General features: G+C 37.0%; 1 long non-coding RNA gene across 1 annotated transcript; it reads left to right on the forward strand.

The window, feature by feature from the left end:
- Window positions 1-1,681: 1,681 nt before the first annotated feature.
- On the forward strand, window positions 1,682-2,844 carry LOC129788133 (uncharacterized). Its single transcript, XR_008750288.1, has 2 exons — window positions 1,682-2,103; window positions 2,185-2,844. It is a non-coding gene; the product is annotated as an uncharacterized LOC129788133 (long non-coding RNA).
- Window positions 2,845-10,903: the final 8,059 nt, after the last annotated feature.

Genomic DNA, 10,903 nt, shown 5'->3' on the forward strand with positions numbered 1-10,903 from the left:
AGGCATCGTAGCGGAAAGAAAATGTTTTGTGCCAATTTTTTCTCGCAAAAAAATAGCCAAAGGGCGTGAAATCACAAAGCTACTTATTTTAGCTTTGAGAGCTTTTCTCATCTCTCTCCCCGTGTTTTTCGCAGAAAGCTCTCAAAAGGGGTTGTGAAGCGTCAATGAAAATTATCATCGCACACAGGAGGGAAAATCCCATTCAATTTGCAAGCAAACTTTTCACCTGGCCCAATTTTAATTATCGCTCCCCGTGTTAATAATAAATTATCCACTTTGGGTTTTCTCAGAAATTTATTTATTATTTATTGCCTCATGGAAAATATATTTGAGGGTTAATTCTCACCGAAATGTATGAGAAATATTTGAATGAAGATGGATTTTTTTTACTCCTGCAAGGTTTCTTTTGGGGGAAATTCGTGAAAATCGCGTGGCCGGAAGAGGCTCATAAGTCGATTATGCAAATTTTCATGGACTACAGTTCACCCCCAACGTCACGGCATCCCTCTAAATTTCCCAGTCCTCCCACACAATCAGCACAATTGGAGAATTCACAGAAAGAGCACACAAAATGATACCACAGAAATTTATCTGCTAAAACGAATAGATTTTCTTTTTTTTCCATTTTCTTTCAATTTAACTTTTTTTCTCAGTACAGCAGCTACCTATAGCCAATAATTTAATATCCCCCACCCCTCGTAGAAGAATTTTCAAAGCTGAACAACTTAAATTTCCCGCTGAGAACGCGCTTTAAAGCTCGCGTCTTTTTGTAAAATGATTCCCATCATGATTTCTTTGTAACCAAAGAGAAATCTTTTTGATTTTCCAACCCCTTCGCTCTAATTCTTATTCTTTGATCTAAAAATATATTTTTTAAAAGAGAATCAAAGATTAATTTAGCAAGTTTTGAGCTGTTCTTCATTCTAAAAGCTCCTAAACATTCTTCTATAAGCTTTACAGATAAATCTCCAACTGTTCGCACTAAAAGAGTTAATGCAGAATGCTTTTTACCGGCTAAAATTGAGCATTTGATATACAAATTCTTCTTTTAAACTTTCTACAGCTTAAGAGTTACAGCTTACAGTTTAAGATGATTTGTCGTAAAAAGCTCACACTCCTCTCAATTTCTAAAGTTTTCTTGAGTGCGAATACACACACAACATTCAACTACTGATAACAAATTACTACTTATGTGAAGCAAGGGAGTATCGTGGGGATTGTTTGCTAGGAGAAAATCCTTGAGAGTTTATTTAGCGAGAAGAAAAGTCTCTTATCTATTGGAGAATCAATTGTACTCTCAGGAATATTTGTTGACTGAGTGTGCAAAAGGTGCGGGAGATGTAATATTAAATTTAACCCTCTGCCAAAGGAGACGACATGAAGATATCACAATTTCTTATCAATTATCAGTGTCGCGATGGGGTTTTGTTGTACTGTGGGTGGGAAGTGAGTAAAATGTGTATTTTATGTCATAACTTGTATGGAGTTTTAGATGTTTTTGTGTGTGTATAACATTAGATAACTCGGCGCCTCCATCAGCAACCTTCTGAGAGCTTTTCTATATTGTATGTGGAGAGGGAGGAGAATTTTCTACACAGAAAATGTTCCAAATACGGAGATATCTCGCATATTGTGCAATTCCCAATACTATGAAAGTTGATTATGGAGTGTATAACATTCGTTGTAAACAACTGGTCCAATTCAAAATTGTTGATGTTGCGTCTCAGGAGCTGTTGAGACACCCTGGAAACAGCATCGGCCATTATCGATACACATCCGCCCTCTTACGTCAAGTGTGCATCCGATTCGACCTCATTATCCCACCATGGGACATTTTTCGCAATTATCTTTAACTTTAAGATGTAATCCATTAAAATTTCGTTATATTTTTATAAGCAACCTTACTGGCATCTACATTCAAGTTTTATAAGTGAATTATCTAAAGTTAAAATAAATTAAGTGGTGTTGGAAACCTTTCTCTTATTGACCATCGAGGGGCCCCAGAGCATCACGAGGTTACCAAGGAGGACATACACCTATCCGAAAATTGTCCCTTCTCCCGGAGGGGCTCGTTGCACTAATACTTCTGCTTGTATTTCCAAGGTAACTGCCACTTGAATCTCTTTATCTGGGGAGCGCCCCACATGTTGTATGCTTTCTCTAATTCCGGCTATATCACCCAAGGTAACCACCAATTGAATCTCTCTTTCTGGGGAGCCTCCCAGGCTGCATTCATTCTTCTAATCCTGACCATATATTCCAAGGTATGTTTCATACATAAAATTTATGTATAGAACATACCTTTGTAACGACAGTTAAGAAGAAACACAGATTAGGAAAATACAGCGTTGGAACTTCCTGGATTCGGTTGGGCATCAATCATACCTTTGGATTGTACAGGGCAGAGATTAGCAATAATGAAGACAATAGATATCCCAGTGTAGCCGGGCAGGAGAAGTCATTTACCTTTGGAGATACAGGTGAGAAATACATTAGTAGCCTTTCTGGTGAGAAGGAACAATTTTGGTTTCTCGTAGCTCCCGTAGATGCCGGATGTCTGGGTGTTCTGAAGGGGCCGGATGAGATGGAGAAGAAAAATGCACGGATTTTTCCCAACACCAATTTTAATGTAATTCACATCAAAGTTTGAAATATAAATTGTGGCGCGAGACGCCTTTGATTCACTTTATAATGTTACTATAAAATCTAAGCCCGATGGGACTAACGAGGCTTGATAAAAATTAATTTCCCAAAAAAAGAGTTTGGGACTCGTGGTTGCCATGAAGTATACTGACGGAAGGAAGTAACAAAGATAGAAAAATGATGGCGGTTAAAAATTGCAAATGCGTTTCAAAACAAAGAGTCCGTTGCAACATAGAAAATTCAAACTATGCTAAAAAGTTACAACGGATGTTGTACATGGAGTGAAAATCTCAATGCTCAAATATGTTTTGCACCAACCCCCAGGAGAGATTGACGAGGAGGGCGGGCAGGCGGTTGGCTTGAAGGGGTGTGTGCGAGTGCTTCGTTGTGCCAAAGAGGTCGAGGGGTTGATATTAGTGTTATTGCTAGTTCCACGATGCTGTTTTCACAACATTTCTTTTTACTACGTGAACGACGTGCTCTCCCCCGTATTGTTTTTCTCCCACACCCCTTCACACACACACCCACACATACACACACACAAACACATATCCCGTGCACTTTGACCTCGAAAAGAAGTAGGTATTCAGAGAAAATCACCCTCAAGGCAAAAAAAATCCGGGCAAAAGTCCATAAAAAGAACTTTTTCAGAGCAAGAGGAAATTTCATTAAATCCAATCTTCCTGCCTCAGAGTAGAATGTGGTGCACTCACAGAATTTTCATTAAACACGGAAAATGCTAATAACGTCCTTCGGGTTCCTGTGTGGTTTCCCCCGCATGAACATCTATTTTTTTGCAATACAATTGAATGTTTGGTAAATTGAAATTTGCACGTCTTTTCGCTGAAAGCTCCTCTCTCTCCTTTGCTTCACTCAAATACCCAACGAAGCATTCGCAGAAAACCACCCATTTCGCACTTCTCATGGGATTTTAATGGAAATAGTTTGAGAAATGCTAAATTCCAAAAGCGATAAAATTTCACAAAACCCCTTTTTCAACATCCTCCCACATCCACCCCTTTGTGAACTTCATCCTCTTTGCCTTTTAGCTCACTGAATTTATCTTATTCTTCGCATTTTCTCTCTTTCCCTGCTCTATCGATTTTAAATCCATCAACTGTGACACTCCGCTTTTGCACAATAATTTGAATATGTTATTGAAGGTGATGTAAAATATATTTTGCAATCTATTTTATCTACTTTTTTAGGGGTTGTTTTGAATGGATATTGTTTTTTCTTGCGGAAAAAAATTCAAAAGAAAATCAAGAAGAAAATGTTGCGTTTTCTAAGAATTCTTTTCTTAGAAAATATCCTTAGAATTTTCACATTTTCACAATTTTCACAAAATTGCATTGAGATAATTAATTTTTCACTTGCTCCCCTCTCATACCGTTCATTTTCTGCCTCATTACGAGCAACGCCGTAATCTCAGCTAATGATATATTCCCTCTGGTATTTTGCGCTATCTTCTTCCCATGAGATTGTGGATTTTTCATCCTTCCGCAAAAAGGCGAAGGAGTGCGCGCGAGGATGGTGAAAATTGCAGAAATTAATTGGTGAACCAGAGAGCAATTTATGGTATAACCACAAAGTACGAGAAAGTTTTTTTGGGCAGAACATGCCCAGAAAATTGTGCAAAATTCCGGGAAGAGGAAATAATAAGAAACTTCGCGCATAAAATGACAAGAGGGAGATTTCTCTTCTCTATGTTTATTTTTCCAGAAAGCCACAAGGAAAAGTCCTCTCATTTCCCTCACAGACAAGCATTGTGTTGTAATTAGTAGAAGGAGTTTCCTAATTGATGGATATTTAGTCCTCCAGAGGACATGAGAGTGGGAGGAAAAAAATTAGAAAAAAATCCATGAAGGAGCAACAAGTTGAGGGTTGCGTTGAAAGTGCGTTGGAAGGGATTTAACAATAATATGACCTTTTGATTTTAATCCTTATATTGCCCAGGAAATACTGTAAAGTGGGGTGAATTGGGACAGGAGAATGAGAATATTTTCCATCTAAAAGTGTTTGAATTGTTTCTATTGGACTCTTTCAATTGGAGAAAACATTCCAAAGGGAATCAAGAAAAAATTCTTACAATTTAATAAATTTTTACAATTCAATAAATTCTTTTGTCAGGAAGTTTTTCCTGAAATGTAGGTAATTTTTAAAAGCTCAAAACGATGAAATTATAATCTTTACTCCATAAACAATATTTTCTTGAATTTTTCACCAAATTATCATCGTCCATTCACCCCAGAAATTGCCCCATATGTTGTGTAATTTCTATGGCAAACAGTAGCACGTTGTAAATATTTAAAACAATAATGTCCCCTCTGCTTCGTGCAAATGGCATTACAATGCACTTTATATGTAGTTTTCCGCCACTTTCAGGGGGGTTAGAAAAGCTCGAAAAGTCACGTACACATGAAGTTCTTTCAACTCTTCTCCCCATGTGGGGTTTTGTGGCCAAAAATGCGCTCTCTTTTCATGAGGCAATTCTGTGTGAAATAAATGGTTGACTTGCAAGCTTTTCGGGGGAAGAAATTTCAAGCTGTTGCGAAGCCAAGAAAGAACTTCCACATGAATGATTTTACAGTCGTGAAGACACCAAAGCTACTTCTATAAATAAATCCTCTTAAATTTTTACATAATTTCCTCATTTAAAATCTCCATTTTAAAATAAACATCAAATGTAAAAAGAAACATATTTTCCGGGGCAAAAATCACCCTCAATTCCCCCGGAAAATGCGAAATATTCATAAATAAAATGAAAGAGAATGTCTCTAAAACAGGAAAAAAATGTCAAATCAACAGTGAGAAAATTAGCAATTTTTCCTTGGAAAAGGACAAAAGTCAAAAAATAAATTTTCATGCGGATGGAATTAATTTTGCCACCACCCCCTATCATTAGCCCAAGGGGGGAACACCTTGCTGTCCTTTTTTTTGAATAACCTTGACATAACACAAAATTAATCTCATTTGCGGCAGTCGACAATGGGGGGGGGGGGGGGGAAGGGAGGTTTAACATCCCTTGTCATTTCATAAATGGACATTTCTGATCAGCAGAGAGAGAAATTTAATCATCAAACAAAGAATGGGCATCACATTCCTCCGCACCTTTCTTGCATTTCTATCTCATTTCGCAGAATTATTAATCAAGGGGCACAATATGTGTTGAAAGGGTGGGGGTGGCTTCTGACTTGCGAGGAATTTCATTACATCTCTCAAAAATGAGTAAGAAAATTAATTTTAAGTCATATAAAGGAGTCTTTTCAAGGAAACGAAGGATTTAAAGAACTGATGATGAGAGCTTTTTCGTAATTAAGATTTTGCCCAATTATTCCCTGATAATTTTACACTGATAAAGAGCTTAGAAAGTCAAGGAAATCCTCAGAATATTTGCGTTAAAAGCTTCACAAACTTTATGGAGTTTTCTTTAAAAATATTTTCTGAAAGAAAATTAAAAATATTAGGGCTGTTTATTTTACCATATTTAAAAGAAATCTATAGGTTTATAATAAAGTCGCAAAGGGTAAGATTTAAATAATATTTCACTATAAAAAATATAATATAATAATCACAATTGATTTAAATAAAAAGGAAGAATAAATTTGCAAGACATTCGCCCCTTGCTACTCATTTTTCCCGGTGAATAAATATTTTTGCAAGTGGCTTTTCTCATTATTTTTCTCCACCACTTTCCCACCCATTCTGGTCAGTTGTTGGGGCTACTGCTACCATATAGAAAATATCAAATAACTGTGAAATAGAGTCCCTCCTGCCAAGGGGAAATATTTACTTTTCAATTTCAAATTTTTGGGGCTTAAAACAACAAAAGAGATGGAAATTCGAAATTGGCTCGTGTCAACTAGGCGCCCCCACTGCCAATGGAGACGCCTGGTTGCGTTAAAAAATAATTTTCCACGATTTTTTTTTGTCAATTCGCCTGTTCTCCCGCCACCCTTTCGCTTTCATTTCTATGCTCTTTTCCATTCTATCCCCTTTTTCTGTGTTATTCCCGCGGAATTACTTTACAATTGGCATGACTTTTTGGGGAACATGTGTCACTCCATATTCCATCGAACATCCTTCATGCGGAATTCATCCTGTTTCACACGGTATGGATTTTACGGGGAAGCTTTACAGTGTGCTTTGTGAACTTTAAAGTCCACAAGCGGCGTCTTTAAAGAGTTTCAGTGTAAAACACTCCTTTGGGTCCTCTTAGACACGAAAATCCATTAAGTTTAGCTCATCCCCGTGTAAAGGGAGATAAATGCAAGGAAATTCGATGCTAGAGGTGTAAAAGGAGATGCTTTCATCGAACACACAGAGAGCTTTCAAAATTCAAGCCCTAAAAACATCAACCCTCATCTGGATAACAATGGGTGATGATGACTAATCTAGCTTGCAAACATCATCGTACGTTATGTTGAGATAATTTGAGCCCATTCTGGGTGGGGATTAACTACAAACAATTTGCACCACATCACAAAATCCCTCCTGGCGAGTGAATTACATTTGCATAAATATTTCCCACTCATCCATTTGCTACAAAGTTTCACCCCAAGTCACGCTTCTTCACCCCCACCCCTTAATGCTTTGGGCGATGTCTTATCATGGGAAAGTTTTGCTACTTGATGAGTACTCCACCTGCACTCTGTACACCCCCACAACCCTACTTTAGAACGTGGGGATGCAGCAGAGCTTTCTCTTGAGAGAGAGAGAGAGTCAATATTGAACCCCATATAAATCTCAATGAACATAAATACAGCACATCCCGTGAAAGTCATTTAGAAACTTTCCACGCGTAAAAAATGCAAGAGCTCTTTATTATATCATTCAATTACGAGTACATCAGCTCCGGAAGTTTGGGTAATAAAAGCAAAAATAAGGTGCTTAGTCTCCTCCCACTCACTGTATCACGTGGACGAGTACGCGGGGATTTCATGAAAAGTGTTTACTTTGGAAGGAAATAAATTTTTAAAGAGCTTTGCGTGGATAATTTGTGTTAGAGAAAAAAGATTGTGAAGAAAAGATTCAATTTACGCGCTTTTTTGCATTTTGTAGTTCTAAGGAAATTTAAATATTTTACAAAAAAAAGTAAAGGAAGAGCTTATTGAAAAAAATTGAGGGGCAGGTAAGCCCCAGGCGCCTCCACTTTTCCTTTTTACTGAATTTTTTACGAATTTTAATAATTTTTTTTAAGATCAAAGAAACGTTAGTAATAGAACCAGGCGCCTCCATTTTTAGTCATTACCAAGCTTTTATCTGTTTAGATAATCTAGAATGACAGAAAAAGCTTTCAGATATTACCAGGCGCCGTCATTTTTTTTCTTTCTAATTTATTTTAAAGCTTAAAAATTAGGGTAATAACTCAGATTTATTAAAGAAATTTACACGAAAATTAACTTCTAAATTGTATAGAAAGGTTATCAATCAATTTTCTTGAATTTGTTCTCAAAAGATTCTAAAACTTCTCATTTAACAGAGTCTATATGTGATTTGTTTTTGTAAAAATAAAATTTTTAATGTTATTCTTGAAGTAGGTAAACAAAATAAAATTTCCAAGCATAAATAGGTAAATCCCGTTTGAAATTAAAGAGGAGAACTTTTCGCAATTTTTAAATATTTCTTATTTCAGAAAATTAGCATAAGATAAGACTATCGAACTACCAGGTGTCGCCATCTTCAAATTTTAATTTGAGACAAAAAAAAATTTTTTTTTACTAAATTCCTAATTAAATTTTAATAGAAATTGAAGCTTCCAAAGCTCGCTCTTGACGACTACTAATGGGCGTCTCAATATACCATCTAATTTATTTTATTTTTCACTAAATTACTGCAAAAACAATCCTACAGCTGTGTACAAGTGGCTTGATTTTATTTATCAGAGTCTGTGCTGAAAATAAATATCTAATACCGTATTGTTTTGATTCCATCCCGACATCCTGGCCCCCGCAAATAACCTTCAGGGGCACGCGTTAAAGGGGAGTGTTGAGCTGCGTGGGATGTTTTTGTGCTCATTTATATCGACTTTTATTCCACAAAATGCTTTCTTTTCCATCAAATTTCTTCGCAAAAATATAAAAGATAATTTAGACACAAAAATATCATTTTATTCCCTCTTCCTCTCAATCGTCTGAAAATCTCCCCAAAATGGGAGATAATTAAAATATCTTCACCATAAAAGCAATAACTGTCACATTCCTTGGGTGGATTTTCCCACGAAATGATGGGCATTGTATGAAGAATTATGGCAAAGAAGCTTAGGAATATGCTGGGGAATTACATCAATCGAAGGGAGAATGAATTGAAATGAGTAAAAGAGGAAATTGTTGGGGCGAGAATTTTCGCATATGTGTCGATGCCATTGCGTATCATCAAAATGGGGCGCTTACGCCGAAGAAGGAAGTCCGCACATTATCTCCATCTTACATCCTCGTATACATCCGCAAGGCACGAGACTGGTAGACAAAAGAATTCGCAGTGCGTCACCCCGGAGGAGAACTTGCGTGGGTGTGACAAGATTAATCCCTTCTGTGCAAAAGGATCCACCACTAACCACCCCTACCAATTTTCCCCCCTTCTTGGCCACAGATACGCGACACATTAGAGAAAAATCTACAGCTAGAAGGAATTAAATTTATCATTCAGGAAAGCTGGTCAAAAATGCTTCGAAATATTAGATTTTTCATGCCAATTTCCGCCTAACGTTCATACTGTTTATCGCTGCAGGAAATTGTTTTCATGTTTTCTCTGAGTAAGAATTTTCCCATTTTGTTTGCTTCTAAAATTTAATAAAGCTCACTCACATACTAAAGGGAAAATTATTGTCGTGGTAAAGGAAGACAAATCGATAGAATGTGGAATGGTATGCAGAAAGTGGGCTTCCACCACATTTCAGGGAGCTTCTGTGCCATTCAATAACTTCTTCCCTTAAAGCTTCTGCCCCATGAAGAATTCTTGGAAGACTCGAAAACTTCCCAAAATTCCTTTCTCATCGATTCTATGAATATTTTCCTCAAAATTATTGATTTTTCGTATTTTTAGAATTAAATTTCTAGATAATTTGAGATTTTATTTTGCATAACTTTTTATATCCTTCATATAAACAATGGGAAGAAAATCAAACTGATTAATTTTGCAAAGCAAATCACGTGCTTTGAAATGCAGATTCTTTTGCCTTTTGCTGCAATAATAAGAATTACAACAATATCAATTTTGCATTGCGCATTCCTTGTTTATTATCCTCTTTGATTTTCCACCTATTGGTTACATTTATCCACATCTGAGTTCTCTGGGAAAAACTCTAACGGACTTCATTTGCAACATTTTAGAGCATCCCACATATACCTTCCTTGTATTTTGTTTGATCTATTCAACCAATTCCAAATCATTTCCCACCGGACGTCAAGAACATGAGCATGAGAAGCCCCTTTAGCGCACCTGGATTTAATACACCACCCTCAACCCCCTTGCTTTAAAATGCGTGGGATTAATTAAAGCAATTTCCCAATATATAGGGATGCGCCCTATCACCCGCTGAGCTTTGGCATTTGTGGAATTTATCGCGCGGCTTTGGTGGTTCTCTACGTCAGAAGAATCCACAGTAGAGCCCTCCACCTCCCCTCCCGCCCTTTATCTAAGAAATCCCCAATAGATATATAGGAAAATGTGGGCGGGAAGGCATTCGATGCGCCCCATTGTCTTCTCTCCAGCAGACAATTTATAAAATGGAAAGTCTATGTGTACGGCAAGGTTTTTACCAAACGGAGTTCTTGTTCACACTTTTGCACCACATAAATTTAACCACCCCTTCACCCCCACCAAGCTATTCCACTCCCCTACCCCCATTCAATATGCTTCAACAACAATTTTCCAATAGATTGCCAATGTGGGGGAGTTAAAAATGAAAATATTCGATGTAGTTTTCAAGAACAGAAGTATATAAACAAGGAAAACAAGAAAGGACTGATTTGTTTTTTTTTCGCATTCAAGCTACAAAAATATTTTATCCCTGCTGGGAGGAAACTTTTGGAATTGGCTGGACCGTGGTTGTGAGGTGAAAAACAATTCACAGGGAAAACTTTATTGGTCTATATATATGTTTCCATGCGGAAAGATCTTTTCCCGGCATATGTCAATCTAGGGTTGTTACAGGTAGGGTCTTTTCTTAATGCTTTGCAACATATTTATGCTATTGCAGATGTCAAACAAGGTGTTTGAAAGAAGTTAAAGAATTGTAAGTTTTATGGCTTTATAAAGG

Source organism: Lutzomyia longipalpis, chromosome 1 (assembly GCF_024334085.1).
Source record: "Lutzomyia longipalpis isolate SR_M1_2022 chromosome 1, ASM2433408v1".
NCBI lineage: Eukaryota > Metazoa > Arthropoda > Insecta > Diptera > Psychodidae > Lutzomyia > Lutzomyia longipalpis.